The sequence below is a fragment of the Ochotona curzoniae genome, unplaced genomic scaffold, assembly GCF_017591425.1.
Source record: "Ochotona curzoniae isolate NIBS_2020 unplaced genomic scaffold, NIBS_Ocur_1.0 contig_1855, whole genome shotgun sequence".
Lineage (NCBI taxonomy): Eukaryota > Metazoa > Chordata > Mammalia > Lagomorpha > Ochotonidae > Ochotona > Ochotona curzoniae.
Window position 1 is genome coordinate 47873 of NW_024465226.1, and position 14287 is coordinate 62159.

Genomic DNA, 14287 nt, shown 5'->3' on the forward strand with positions numbered 1-14287 from the left:
GTGCAAGTCTTAAACTGAAAATATTCTGTGGTCAATTACTGTTTTCCCACACTGAGTAAATTCTGTTTCTGTGCCAGGCATTCACGGCAGCAGGTGAACTGCCACTAATGGACTTGTGTTTGGTTCTTGACTCCAGCTGGCTGCTCATGTCACCATGGAGACAACAGGTGATGCTGGAGCACACGTGCTTGGGCCCCTGCCTCCCACATGGGAGAACTGCATATCCTTGTCAGCCTTGTCTGGAACCAGCTATTGTGGGAATCTGAGCAGTGCACTAGCAGGTGGGAAATCTCTGTCTCTCTTTAAAAGAGAATTTTTAAACAGTAAGTAAAATTAAATTCTGTTTCTGCCCTAGTATGTGTTTATTTCTTTATATTTGGTGGTAACAAAATGTCTGAAAGCAAATATTTGCAGAATTTCTAAAAGTAATCTGCGTTTGCGTCTGTGTGTGTGTGTGTGTGTTTATGTACATGTGTGCTCCCCCTTGTAGTAGATAGTTTACAACCTTGCCTGTTCTCCAGATGTATGATTAGCTTTTGAGAGCAGTGGACTCTTCTGATGACATATGACCTGTCAGGAAGTTGTTCTGATCCTGGATGGAGGTGGTGGTGTTGGGTGTGGAGAAATGACAAAGATCAGGATATAGGTGTAACCATTTATATTTTAGCCAATTGTTGTCTTCACTGTGTTGGAGATTTTCCTTTTTTATTTTGTGAAGGCAGTATTTTACTTTATCTGGAACGAGGGAGAGAGAGAGTGAGAAGGAGAGAGAGAATATGAATGAGAATATGAATGAAGAGAAGAAATCTTCAGTCCACTGGCTTACTCCCCCAATGCCCACAGTGGTCAGGAGCAGTGTCAAGTTGAAGCCAGGAGTCTAGATCTACATCCAAGTCAGCAGCAGGGGTGGCAGGTCCCAGTCCTTGAAGCTTTCATCTGCTGCCTTAGCAGGAAGTGAGATTGGAAGCAGAATAGCCAAGACCAGGCACTCAAATACCTATGCTAGGAGTATAATTTTTAATGTTTCTTTAATTGTACTTTTAAGAGGCAGGTATAGACACAGATACAGATGGACAAGAATCTCCATTCTGTTGATTCACTCCACAGATGCAGGTTAGGTGAGGAGGCCCACAAGGCTGCAAAAGCTGTAGGGATTGAGAGCAGGTGAGTGCCACTCATGTTGATAGATAGGGCTCCACAGAGGAGGTGGCATTTAATCCTGGCCACAGGGTTGGAGTTGAGTCAGGGAGACAGGTGGACAGAAAGGCGGGAAGTGGTAAAGGGCAGGGAATCCATCTTCTGGGGTCTGTAACACACACACTGTGTTGGCTGTGATGGGTTCTTGGTAAGGAACTAGTCAGTGAACATGGGGCCTGAGAGACTCATGGCGGGCTCTGCTAGAGCCCCTCCCCACACAGGGATACACACACCCTCCACTCCCTTCCAGGAGGACCCCATGTGGCTCAGGCTCTGCACACCCACTCCCATGGTGACCAAGTGAGCTCCGTCTCCATACAGGTGCCAGGAAGTGTTCCTACAGATCACCACACCCATGAAGCCCCATCCAAGCCCTGGCCCCAGCCCCACCTTCGTTTCCACACCAGCTTGAGAATACTTGAGTGTAGTTGTTTGTGTGTGGTGTTTTGTTCTCTGTGATGCTCTGGTGTGATTAATGTGTGCTGGCGCTACTTCACTGTCTTCATATGTTAGAAACACCTTCCATTGTCTGTGAGTTTTTTTGAAAAGTTATCTGTGAACTATGTCACATGCCAAAGAAAAACCTGTATTCAAAACAACCTGACTATCCATACAGATGAAACTTTCTGCATCTATTGTTTCTCTGCTCTTCTTGATAATATTAATTTTCCTGCATACAGCCTCCCAAATATTGTTTGCTTTTGCATATTTTTGAGCTGTATATAAATGGCATCATGTTATATGGATTTTTCCCATAATTAATTTTTGGCTGTAAGGCCTTTGTTATTGGCTGACCAGGTTGCTCAGTCTGTGCTGTTTTGTGTTGAGACAGTCTCTGGGATCTAGAGCTAGGCCTGCAGTTGTTGCTGGTTGTGTATATACATCAGTAACCAAAGTATATTTTTCAAGATTTATTATTTATCTTTGAAAGCAGGATTTACAGAACAAAGGAGAGTACGTGAAAACTTTTGTACCTCAAGTGCAGTGAGAATAAGAACTGATTTTAAAAATGGACGAAAGATTTGAATAGACACTTCTGGGACAAAAGTGGCCAATAGGCACTTCAGAGTTGTCATTTTTAGCTGTGGTGCTGAGGTCAGGATCCTGAAATGCCACCCTCACAGACAGGAAACGACGGGGACGAGTGCATGCAAAATGAAGGTAAATGACAATTGTATTTGGTGCATGGAGATCTGAAATCCATCCATAGGCTTAACAGGCTGTGTGTTTCCATGAACACTTTGAGGTTTTCCTGTTTAGAACTTTCTGGTTCTCACTTGAGTGTTAACGATTCTGGGGAGAGACCCAACTGAGTCCACCAACTCTGGTAAAGCAGTCAAGGTGTCTGGGGCATTTTCAGGAAAGATGCTGAGTGTCTGAGTACTGCAGACACAGGGTGCATTGGAACAGGTTCCCCCACAGCATGGGGAATGGGAATCTGATGCAAACAGGAAGCAGATAACCAAGATGTTTTCTGATAGAACTGAATGCCATGAAGAAAATCAGGAAGGGCAGGGTTGTAGCTGTAGCATGGAGGATGTTCTTCAGGTTGGATTGCTAGTGAGGCCTCATCATGGAGCTGGTATTTGAGCAGACACAAGAGAGCTTTTGGGCCATGCAGGAGAGCTGTTGGTGCATGCAAACAGAGGCTCTTTCCAAGCACATAAACAATTTTCACACACAGCCTGGTGTGTGTTTCACACACACCTGGTGGTGAAATGAGGTTTTAAATAGTTTTTCTTGTGTTCTTTATTGTTTGCTTGACCTACCAAGGATGATATATTTGGTACCGAGAGAGAGAGAGGAGAAAATGATGGAATTCAACTACTTGATGCTAATATTGATATCTTTGCTTTCCTACCTGACTGTAAAACTGAAAGAAGACCCAGAAAGAAAGTGGAAGCTAATTCCATCATTGATGATGACATGGCACTAGAAAAGTGTTGGGTATTCTCTGCCACCTTCATGCTGGCTCTTTGATGGAAAGGTGTCCTGGCCAGTTTCCATCAGATATGTCATGCAGTCTTGAGTTTTAATGAGGATGGGTGAGTACATGGAATCCTTTTTGTGAAGCACCAAGTAACAAGAAGGTGCCTGGAATTTGGCCTTCCGGGACAACTGAACTGGTAGCTTAGTGCACTCTGTCAGCCCCTTGTAACACTGAGGTAGTAGGAGATTGCTCAGAAGTTACTCTGTGGGATACCACAGTCTGAGGGTTCTGTGTCATGACTGAGACAGCTGCCTGAGTCCAGCTGTGTCTGCAGAACAGGGGCAAGGTACACGCAGCAGTCTGAGGGTACTGCTTTGGGGCTGAGGCAGCTGTCTGAGTCTGAGTCCAGCTGTGTCTGCAGAGCATGGACAGGGTGCAAGAGGGACACAGGACTGCCTGGAAGGGAGCTGCTGACACAGCATTCACCTCACTTACCCCTGAATACAGCTGAATATGGTTGTCTTTCCTCCATCGCACAGCTTGATTTGTGGGTTGGGACACATGGCCTACCCACTTTCCTGACCTGGAGATTGACTTGGGGTTGACATGGAGTCATGCCTTTCTGTAACCTATGTGCTTGTCTCCACCTGCTTTCTAGTGCACAGGAGTAGGAACTTAATCCATTGCTGTTATTACCGAGAAATAAGTTGTGCTTAACTATAGCAGGTTCATGCAACAGAGAAAATGTCATAGGTGACCAACAATCCTTCAGGGTAATGGATGTTTATGTGTCTTGTATATTAATGGTTGGATTTCATAGGGAACGTATGATATGTGTCATTTAGAGACTGGCTTATTTTACTAAGTATAATGATTTCCAACTGGGATCCTTTTGTTGTGAATAGTAAGATCTCATCCTTTTGCATGATCAAGTATTCCATCATGTAAATGTGCCAATTTATCCATTTATCTGTTGAGGAGCATCTGTTGCATAACGTCAGGTTTATAACCATTAATTCTTTTGCATATTTCATTTTGTTTGTATATAATCCAGGAGTAGGATGGCTGAATTTTATCATAGATCTGTATTCCAGTTGTCTAAGGAGTCCCCATCTTGACTTCTGCAGTGTTTGTACTAATTTATGTTCCCACCAACAGTAGATTCGGCTACCATTTTCCCCACATCTTCTCCAGCAATTCTTGTCTATTGATTCATGTAGTAAGCCATTCTCACTGGAGTTAGGGGAACCTCACTGTGGTTTCATTTGCATTTCCCTGACAACTTGAACTTATTTTTCTGAATATATTTGCCACTGAATTTCATCTTTGGAAAAGTATCAGTTCCGGTGCTTTGCTGGTTTCATAACCTGTTTGTTTGTTCTGCTGTTGTTGAATTTCTGCAGTTCTTTGTAAATCTTTCCCCTCTCTGGTGTGTAGTTTGCAAATATTGTCTTCTACACTGTAGGCTGTTCCTTCTCTTTGGTAACAATGTACCTTGCATTTCAGAAGCCTCTTGGCTTGATGTAATCGCATTGCCTTAATTCTGCTTTGATTGTCTGTGCTTTGGGGTCTTTTCTAAGAACTGTGTGCCTATGCCTGTGTCTTGCAAAAAGTTCCTGTTATTTTCTTTTGGTAATTTGAGGGTGTCAACTCCTAGGTTTAGATGGATGATCCCTTGGAGTTGGTTTTTTGCACAAGGTGAAAGGAAGGGCCCTTGTTTGTTTTGCAAGACTATATCCAGTTTTCCTAACAGTATTTCTTGAAAAGACTATTCTTTTTTGACTTTTTGGTGTTTGCCTTTTTGTTGTTGTTGTTTTCTTCGTTGGCTTTTTGTTTGCTTGTTTCTTTTTTCTTGTCAAGAAAAAGTTAGGTATAAATATTTGAGTCAATTTGGAAATTTCTGTTCCGTTCCATTAATGAGGTTGTCTTTGCTAATTACTGCGCTGTTTTGCTGACCACTCCCCTGCATCACATCTTGAAGTGTGATATTGTGATGCTTCAAGCTTTGCTCTAATTATTTAAGACTGCTGTAGCTATTCTGGGTCTCTTATGTCTACATATGAATTTTAGCATCCATTTTGCTAGATCTGAGTGGAATGTTGTAGGTATTTTTGTTGGAATTACATTAAGTTGTACACTACTTTCAGTAATATGGGCATTTTGATGATACTGATTCTACCAATGCATTGACACAGCATAATTTTCCTTTTTAGTGTCTTATTCTGTTTTTGCTTTGTTTTGTTTCTTTAGTATGTTGTAATTTCCATAGCAAAGATGTTTCTTTAATATTATTGGCAAAGTTTATTCCATTGCGTTTAGATTTTGTAACTATTGTGAATGGGACTGTTGGAATTATGAGTGTACACTAAGTCAATGCATTTATTTTATTATTTTTTATTACTCTTTTTTAAATTGTTATTAACATTGTATTATGTGATACAGTTTTATAGGCACTGGGACTTCCCCCCACACAACCCTCCCCCATGGTGGATTCCTCCACCTTGATGCATAACCACAGTTCAACTTCAGTTGAGATTCCTTCATTGGAAGCATATACCTAGCATAAAGTCCAGCATCTTATTGTCCAGATAAGTTCAGTGGCCAATCTTACTGGTGTTAGGTGGTACCTCATCGATGTCTTAATTTGGATTTCCCTTATTGCCAGGGAACTGGAACATTTTTTCATATGTTTGTTTGCCATTTGGGCTTGTTCCTTTGTGAAATGTTTGCCCATTTCCCGTGCCCATTTCTTGAGTGCATTTATGTGTGTTGGTTTTGTATCCTGCAAACTTTATAGACTTTCTTATGAGTTGCAATAGTCTTTTAGTTGAGTCTTTAGGTTTCCGCATTATACAGAATCATGCAGTTGGCAAACAGGGATAATTTGCCTTCCTCCTTTCCAATTTGTATTCATTTGATTCCTTTTCCCCGTCTAATGGCTCTGAATAGAATTTCCAGAAACGCATTGAGTAGCAGCGGTGAGGGGTGGACTTCTTTGGTTGTAGATCTTAGTGGAGATGCTTCCAGCTTTTCCCCATTCACTCTGGTGGTGGCATCCAGTTTATTATGTATTATCTGAATATTAGTGATGATCAGTCCTTTCAAGGCCAATTTCCTTAAGGTTTTTAACATGAATTTTATTGAATGCTTTCTCTGCATCTATTGAGATACTCAGAATGCTTTCATATATGATTCTTTGATGTGGTGTGTCATATTTATTCATCTGTGTTATGTTGAACCATCTCCCATACAAGGAAAAAATTCAACCTAGTCTGGGTTAATGATCTTACTGATTTGCTGTTGGATTCATTTAGCTAGTACTTTGTTGAGGATTCTTGCATCTGGCATGTTGATCTATAATTCTTTGTATCTGTGATATCTTTTTCCGGTTTTGAAATTCAAGTGTTGTTAGCCTCATAGAAGGAATTTGAGCCCCTGCTTTAGTCAAACGACTATTTGCATCATACCTAGGCAAATGTTACATGCTGGGAGAAATCCAGCTAATAGGTAATGTGCATATTGGGCCTGGTTAATTCCAAATTTGTGTTAACTATACCAGTGCCAGCACACTTGCCTTTTCTGTTTTTTTTTTTTTTAAAGATATGTGGTTGGCAGATGCCTACACTGCAGCAGACATGGTCTTTAGACCTGCAAGTGCATGTGTGTGTGTTCCCTGGGTCAGTAGGCACGGCCCCAGGCTAGCCCAGCACACTGCCAGATAACTGGGCTTGGGGATCTGCATGGTAGTGGGAATGGAGGTTGCAGATTGCTCAAGGAAGTGAGTCTAGAAATGTGTTGGAGGGAGGAGTGCTGAGGGAGAATGTAACAAGTGAGGAGTGACTTCTGGTGCTACTATCCTTGTAAGTTATTGAGGGTACTAAGACCAGATGGCTTAGAGGAGGGAAGCTGGAGGACCTTTTGAGGCCAAACTAAAACTCCCACAAATGTGGGAGACCTCACTGGGGACCTGCCTAGCACGATACAAATACAATACCCTCTAGTGAGTGTCAGGGTAGAGTTTGCACCATGTTGGGCTTATGAGAGAGCTGGGTCTGGCTGCAGGTTCTGTAGGGTGTCATAGCTCACCCCATAGGACCTGCATACCAGCTGGTTTGCTTCTGGGCTGGGAGTGGTGATGGGCTGAGGTAGACTTGGCCGTGGAACTCACCACCAGTCCTGGGCACTGGGGTTGGGAACAGGCCGGACTGGTCCAAGCTGTATTTCACACAGAGGTATACCCAACAATAGGGTGTAGGTTGGGGCAGGCCACAACATCCACTAACACACACACAAAGGCTGAGACTGGGGGTTAGACTGTGCCAGGTGAGGGCCTATCAACTGCATGGAAAGCTTGTGAATTTTTTCAAAGAAACGGCTTTGTAAGGAATTGATCCTATACATAATTTTTGTTTCAATTTTGTTTATTTCTTCTCTAATTTTGATTATTTCTTTCCTTCTGCTAATTTAGGGTTTGGTTTGTTGTTTTTCCAGGTCCTTCAGATGCACTGATAGCTCATCTGTTCAATGCATTTCCAGTTTCTTGAGGTAGGCTTCAATTGCTATGAACTTCTCTTTTTGCACTACTATTCTGTACAGTGAGTTTTCATACTGTGTTAACACCTTCATTAGTTTTTCAGGAATATCTCTAATTTTCATTTTTACTTATGTGAAGACTTGCCATTCATTTAGAATCATATTATTTATCTCCATGTATTTCCATGTTTTCTGGAGTTTTATGAATTGTTACTTTCTAGCTTTATTACCTGTTTGAGGCTTTATATACATATATATATATACACACACACATATAAAACATGTTTATATGTTATGTATATGAACTATATGATACACGTAACATGATTTCAGAAGTTTTGAATTTGTTGAGACTTGGTTTGTGGCCTGTCATGTGGTCTTGTAATGTTTTTGTGTTAAAATCTACTTGTTCTTAAACTGACAATGCCAGCACATTTTTCATTTCCACTGGCATGGCCTATCCTTTCACTTTCAGTCTGTGTGTGTCTGTGGGTGAGATGTGTCTCTTTTAGGCAGCAGATAGATGGATCTTCTTTTTGATCCAGTCTGCCAGAGTATGACTTTTTTTAAAAGATTTATTTATTTTTTATTAGAAAGTCAGATATAAAGGAGGAGAGACAAAGAGGAAGATCTTCTGTCCCATGATTCACTCCCCAAGTGACTGCAAGGGCTAGACCTGAGCAAATCTGAAGCCACGAGCCAGAAACCTTTCCCTGGGTTTCCCACACAGGTGCAGGAACCCAAAGCTTTGGGCAGTCCTCAACTGCTTTCCCAGGCCACAAGCAGGTAGCTGGATGGTAAGCGGGACTGCCAGGCTTAGAACTGGCGCCCTTACGGGATCCCGGCACGTTCAAGGAGAGGGCTTTAATCACTACGTTATCGTGCCAGGCCTAGTCTATGTCTTTTGATCAGAGAGTATAGGCTGTTTGTATTCAGGTATTGAATTGGTTCTATAATTTTAACATACATTTTCTCTTTGTTTGCTTTAGGATTCCAGTGTAGCTTTATTAGGGAATTGTCTCTCTTTGTCCTCCTTGATGATGTTGATGATTGTTCTTATTTTCCGTGTGTAGAATGTCCTTAAGCATCATTTTTATGTCTCTTCAGACAGAGGCAGATTCTTTCAATTTCTGTTTGTCTTGGAAGTTCTTGTAAATTTGTCTTCATATAGAAATGAGAGCTCTGGTGCATACAATGTTCTGGCATGGCAGCTGCTGCCGGTCCTGGGTTATTCCTCTCCCCTATCCTGTTGGGTTTTTGATGACACATCAGCTGTGACTGTGACTGGAGATCCTCCCTAGGTTATCTGTTGTGTTTGCCTGTGGAGATCTTGACTGTGACGTGCCATTGTGAGGCTCACTCCTTGTCCTGCCTGCTCGAGTCCTCTGTGCTTTCTGTACTTGGAGAACCCTTCCTGTAGGTTAGGGAATCTTCAGCTATGGTTTCATCGAACACAGCTTCCAATCAGGTACAATTTATCACACCTTCAGGAACTCATCAGACATGTAAGCTTTGTTATTTGTCGATATCACACAAAATTATTTAACACTTTTAGCCGTTGTACTGAATCATTCTAGACTTTTTTTTTCCATCAAGAATTATCTTCTAGCTCAGAAATTATTCCTCACCAACTCTGCTGCTGCTAAGATTCTATTGTATTTTCCTTGGCATTTTGAATTCTCCATTTCTAATATTTCACTTTGGTTTTTCTTCCATGTTTCAATTTTGTGTGAGAACATTTCATTCATTTCTTGTATACCTTAAGTTACTGTATCTGCTTGTTATTGTTTTTTTATTTATTTTTATTATTTTTTATTGGAAAGGCAGATATACGGAGAAGAGAGACAGTGAGGAGGATCTTCCATCCGATGATTCACTCCCCAAGTGAGCGCAATGGCCGATGCTATGCCGATCCGAAGCCAGGAGCCTCTTCTGGGTCTCCCACGCAGGTGCAGGGTCCCAAAGCTTTGGACTGTCCTCAACTGCCTTCCCGGGCCACAGGCAGGGAGCTGGAAGGGAAGTGGGGCTGCCGGGATAGAACTGGTGCCCATATGGTATCCCGGGTGCGTGCAAGGTGAGGACCTTAACCACTTGCGCCACTGCGCTGGGCCCTGCTTCTTATTGTTTTTGAGTAGAGTTAGGATTATGTTTCAAAATCTTTTTTCAGGCAATTCTTTTTCATCTTTGCATTCTAAGCTTGAAATGATTTTGTTTCCTTTGTGGGCTTCACACTGCCTTTCTCTTTCACACTGCTTCTCTAGCTCCTTTCACCCTTAGGTATTGCAGTACAGATTTGTGGGGTTTTTTTCTGAGATTTTTTAAAAAATCTTTGAGCTATGTCACTGCTATGTTAAAGGTGTAACTGATTCTTTAGGGGTTTGGGTGGTGTATGCTGGGAATGGCTTGTGTACTCTGGTCAGTACTCAGGTGGTATGAGAGTCAAGCTGACTCCCAGGTTGGGCATGAATGATCAATCAGTGGGTGATAGGGATCTAGGTTTTGTTGTTTGCTTTATTGACATGAACTGTGAACTGCTGGGCAGCTGCCTGAGGCAGCCTCAGCCACCAGTGGCTTGGGTGAAGCCCTTGTGCTGCCTCTTGATGTGTTCTGGTGTATTGGGTGTGGATTTGCAGGGGGACTAGGGAATCACACATGTGGACGTGAGTGATAACCTGAAAGTTCATGCCCAGGTGAGGAATTACTGCTGAGGGACTTCCATGGATAAGGCCACTGGACATGTGGGTAAGCAAGGGACTGAAACCAGATGGTTTTGACAGTGGAGCAGGAATAAATTTAAGGATCAGATTGAAGTGCCAGCACAAGTAGGAGACCTGAGCTGGGTTAGTTATCAACCGTCATGCAGCACCACTCCCTGGCACACAGTAAAGATAAAGCTGAGACCTACCTAGCAGGGCTAGATCATAGTACCCACCAGAAACAGTAGGAACATTGGATGGATTATGTTAAGATGGGCCACAAAAATAACTAGCAACTGAGAGAATCAGGTCTGGCAGCAGAGTCTGTGTGGGTTATGTGGGCTCACCTTTGTGGAATTGCAAGAACTGTGGATGGGAATAGGCCTGGCTAGAGAGCTGAAGTTTCACCCCACCTGGGTAGGGTTCCCACTGGTGAGCATGAGAGCTGGATTAGGGCAGCAGGCTGGGATGGACGTGGCTGCAGCCTCCCTCAGCATGGGTTGGGCTGGATCTAGGGGTGACAAACAGAGCCAGGTCTGCCTCCCTGCTCTTTTAAAAGCAATTACACAACTGGACTCAGTGTAGTAGCCTAGTGGCCAAACTACTCAGCTTGTAAGTGCCAGTAACCCATATGGGCACTGGTTCTAACCCTGGCAGCCCCACTTCCCCACTCAGCTCCCTGCCTGTGGCCTGGGAAAGCAGTCGATGATGCCCCAATGTGTTGGGACCCTGCACCTGTGTGGGAGTCCCAGCAGAACTCCTGACTCCTGGCTTTGGATTTGCTGAACCCTGGCTGTTGCGGCCACTCGGGAACTAAACAAGCAGTCAGAAAAAGAAAACAAAACAAAACAAAACTATATAAGCAGTTTATTTACAACTCCTTACTTTTTCTACATTTTTTTCTTTCACAGAATGAGGAAGGGGTAAGGAAGATGCCCTAGAGGAAGAGTGGGACATAGAGATGAGTCACTTTCATCTGCTTCTTCCATGCCTTAATGTCAGGCATGGCCAGGACTGTGGCAGGCTCATGTCAGGATCCAGGAACTCCCTTCCGGTGTCCATGTGGGTGACAGGAACCTAAGGACTTGAACCATTGTCTGCTGCTGCCCATGTGCAGAAAGGAGAAATGTGGAGTAGAGCCAGGATTTGAACCCTGGGACTCCAATATGGAAGGCCTGTGTCCCAAGCAAAGTTTTAGCTGCTGTGACAATCATTTGCTCCTTTGGTTACCTGTTAAAGGGCAATATCCTGGCAAAGATGAAATAAGTGAATACAAGAAAAGCAGCAAAGGGAGTGCCTGGATTACTGAAGTGTCATATAAGGTTGTGTGCAGATGATCCAGCACTTCACAGTCCCAGATACAAGAAAGGAGACAGAGAAAGCAATGGTGGGAACGGCATTGGAGGGCAAGCAGGTCATGCAGATGGTAAAGGTTAGCAATGGGACCCCTCCATAGGTCTTTCTGACTGTCCAGCCATTCTTCATGAAGTTGGCTGTGGGAACTATGCTCCTGAGTGGGCTATGGAACTCCAATCAAGCAGGACCAGGATGCTGTAACCCTGGTGGGCAGATTCTCTGAGGAAATCAGTTTCCTAATGGGCTGAGAGGTGGGCAAGAGGGGACCTGAAGTCTCCCCATGGATTCCTTGCAAAAGGCATGTGGCCATTGGCCAGGTAATCAGAGAGCATAAGAGATGGGAACTCCCAGGAGAGAGGAAATGTGGGGAACCCAGGTGTTAGTTCATGGTGAGAAACGCCCAGGAGAGACATTCGCCAGAAGCCCATGTACACGGACTGTTGCTGAATTTTGATGGGGAATTAAACTCCAAGTGAAGAGAGACCAGTGGAGTAAAATGCCCCAAATTTGAGGATGAAGCACAGCACAAGGCACCCCATCCTGAAGAAGCTTCTGCCTGTGCCCCACCTGAAGAAAGATTCACAGATGTGTGGGAAGGGACCACAGAGTTGGGGCCAGCACCCACATGGACAGGGCTTCTGCAGGGCTGCCTGAGGCTTTCACAGCATCTGCATGCTGGGCAGCTTTGGAATCAGAGAAGGTTGTGTAAAGACTGGAGAGCTGAAGGCCAGCACATGAGCAGCATTTCTGGTAAGTCTCTGGAACTCATGTGCTAGGAACTGGTGCTCAGGAGGGGGTGCAGAGGGTGTCTAGTGGTGTTGTGTGTGCTTGGTGTATGGCAACAGAAGGTCCAAGGCATGTGGGTGGATGTATGGGGATGCAGTACTATCTGGAGCTTTGGTGTTGGTGGTGGAGATGAGTGGGGTCAAGACCCAAAGGATTGGGGCACCAAAGGATCCAGTTCTCCCTCTCTGAGAGGAAAGGTGTAAGGTTCATCCTCCTGGGGCACAGGGCAGAGCCTCAGGGACAGCCACAGGAGCCTGTTCAGCGTGTGCGTCGCTAGGGACATGGTCCTTAGGACAGCGGGAAGAGGCTGTGAGGAAAAGAGGGCCGTCCTTTGAAGCTTGCACTGGGAGATGCTTCCCCTTCCAGCTTTGGAGGCCCCTGTCTGTTCTCCAGGGGAACCCAGTTAGGGGTTGGAAAGGGCAAGATGGGGGCGCATGAGTGCTAAATCAGGCTTCCTACCTCCCCTGTGCAGCTGTGTGTGGAAAGGAGGCAGAGGTGCAGGCAGCCTAACTGAGCTAAGACAAACATACAAGGATAGTTGAGCTGCTTCACAGCTTCGTTGCTGAGTGTGGTCCCTGGTACCAGGGTATGGGACTACTATAGATGTGGATACTGGGATGGGCCCAAGAACTGTTGGGTGGGCACCAAGGGCATAGGCCTTGGGCTGGCTGCTGTGCCCCAGAGCCCCGTGCAGATCAGCCATGAGGGCAGGTATTGCTCGGATTTGTGAGACCTTCATGCTGGGAACCCTGTAAGGCAGTGGGCACTGTCACACTCTGGTATCCTGTTCTCTAATCAGACTGGGGTGCTTCTGCAGATGCCAGGGTGGCCCCCAGCCTGTCCCTTGTCCACCACCCTCTTCCACACTCCTACCAAAACTGTCCTGCACCTTCCTTGCAATTACATCTCTGTATCCCCACGTGGTCTGTTTGTTCTCATACAAATGTATTTTATGAGCTTGATGTAATAGGTGATGTATAGTCTGCTAGGTTTTAACACTGAAAAAAAAAGGGGGGGAGCAGAATAACTTCAAGAAACAGGAACAACAGTGGATAAGTGATCCCATCAGGACACAATGATCCACAAAATCTTTATGCTCTGTGATTGCTCTCGTGGTGGTCTCAGGTCATGAGTTAACATCCTGCTCTGGCCCCTGCAGGTCCAGGCCCCCTGCAGTTGATTTCTGTGTCTGTGAGATTCCAGCATGACTGGACTTGACACAGCATCTGACACTTAAATTGCAGCTCTTTTAAGAAACATGTAAAGCCCCTGCACATGTTCTGGTTCCTGCATCCATCTAGCTGTCTGTCCATTTCTCTAGCAAATGTTTGTTGAAGGTGTAGTGTGTTTGAAATACAAAAGTTTTAAAATGTAGATGTGTTCTTATCACATTTTCAATGACAAAGCATTGCTTAATTGAATGCATATTCTTATATTTTCTTCTCAAAATGCAGGTTCCTATCCCTGAAACATAAGTTCTTAGTTTTTTTTTTTTTTTCTTTTGTCAATTCATCTAAGTTGCTGGTAAAAAGCTGTTCATAGCATTTATTTGCAATGCTTTTCTATTTCCATAAGTTTGGTATTTGTGTCTCCATTTTATTTGCAATTTTAATTATTTGTCCTCTGTCTGATAAATCTAGATAATTTTTTTATCTTTTCAAATGATGAGCATTTAATTTTTTTTCTGTTCTGTTTTTGCTGTTTCCTTGATGTATACTCTTCCATTATCTTTCCTCTGTTCATGTTGGATTCAATTTGCTCTTCTTTTTTTTCTGATAATATTAGTTTG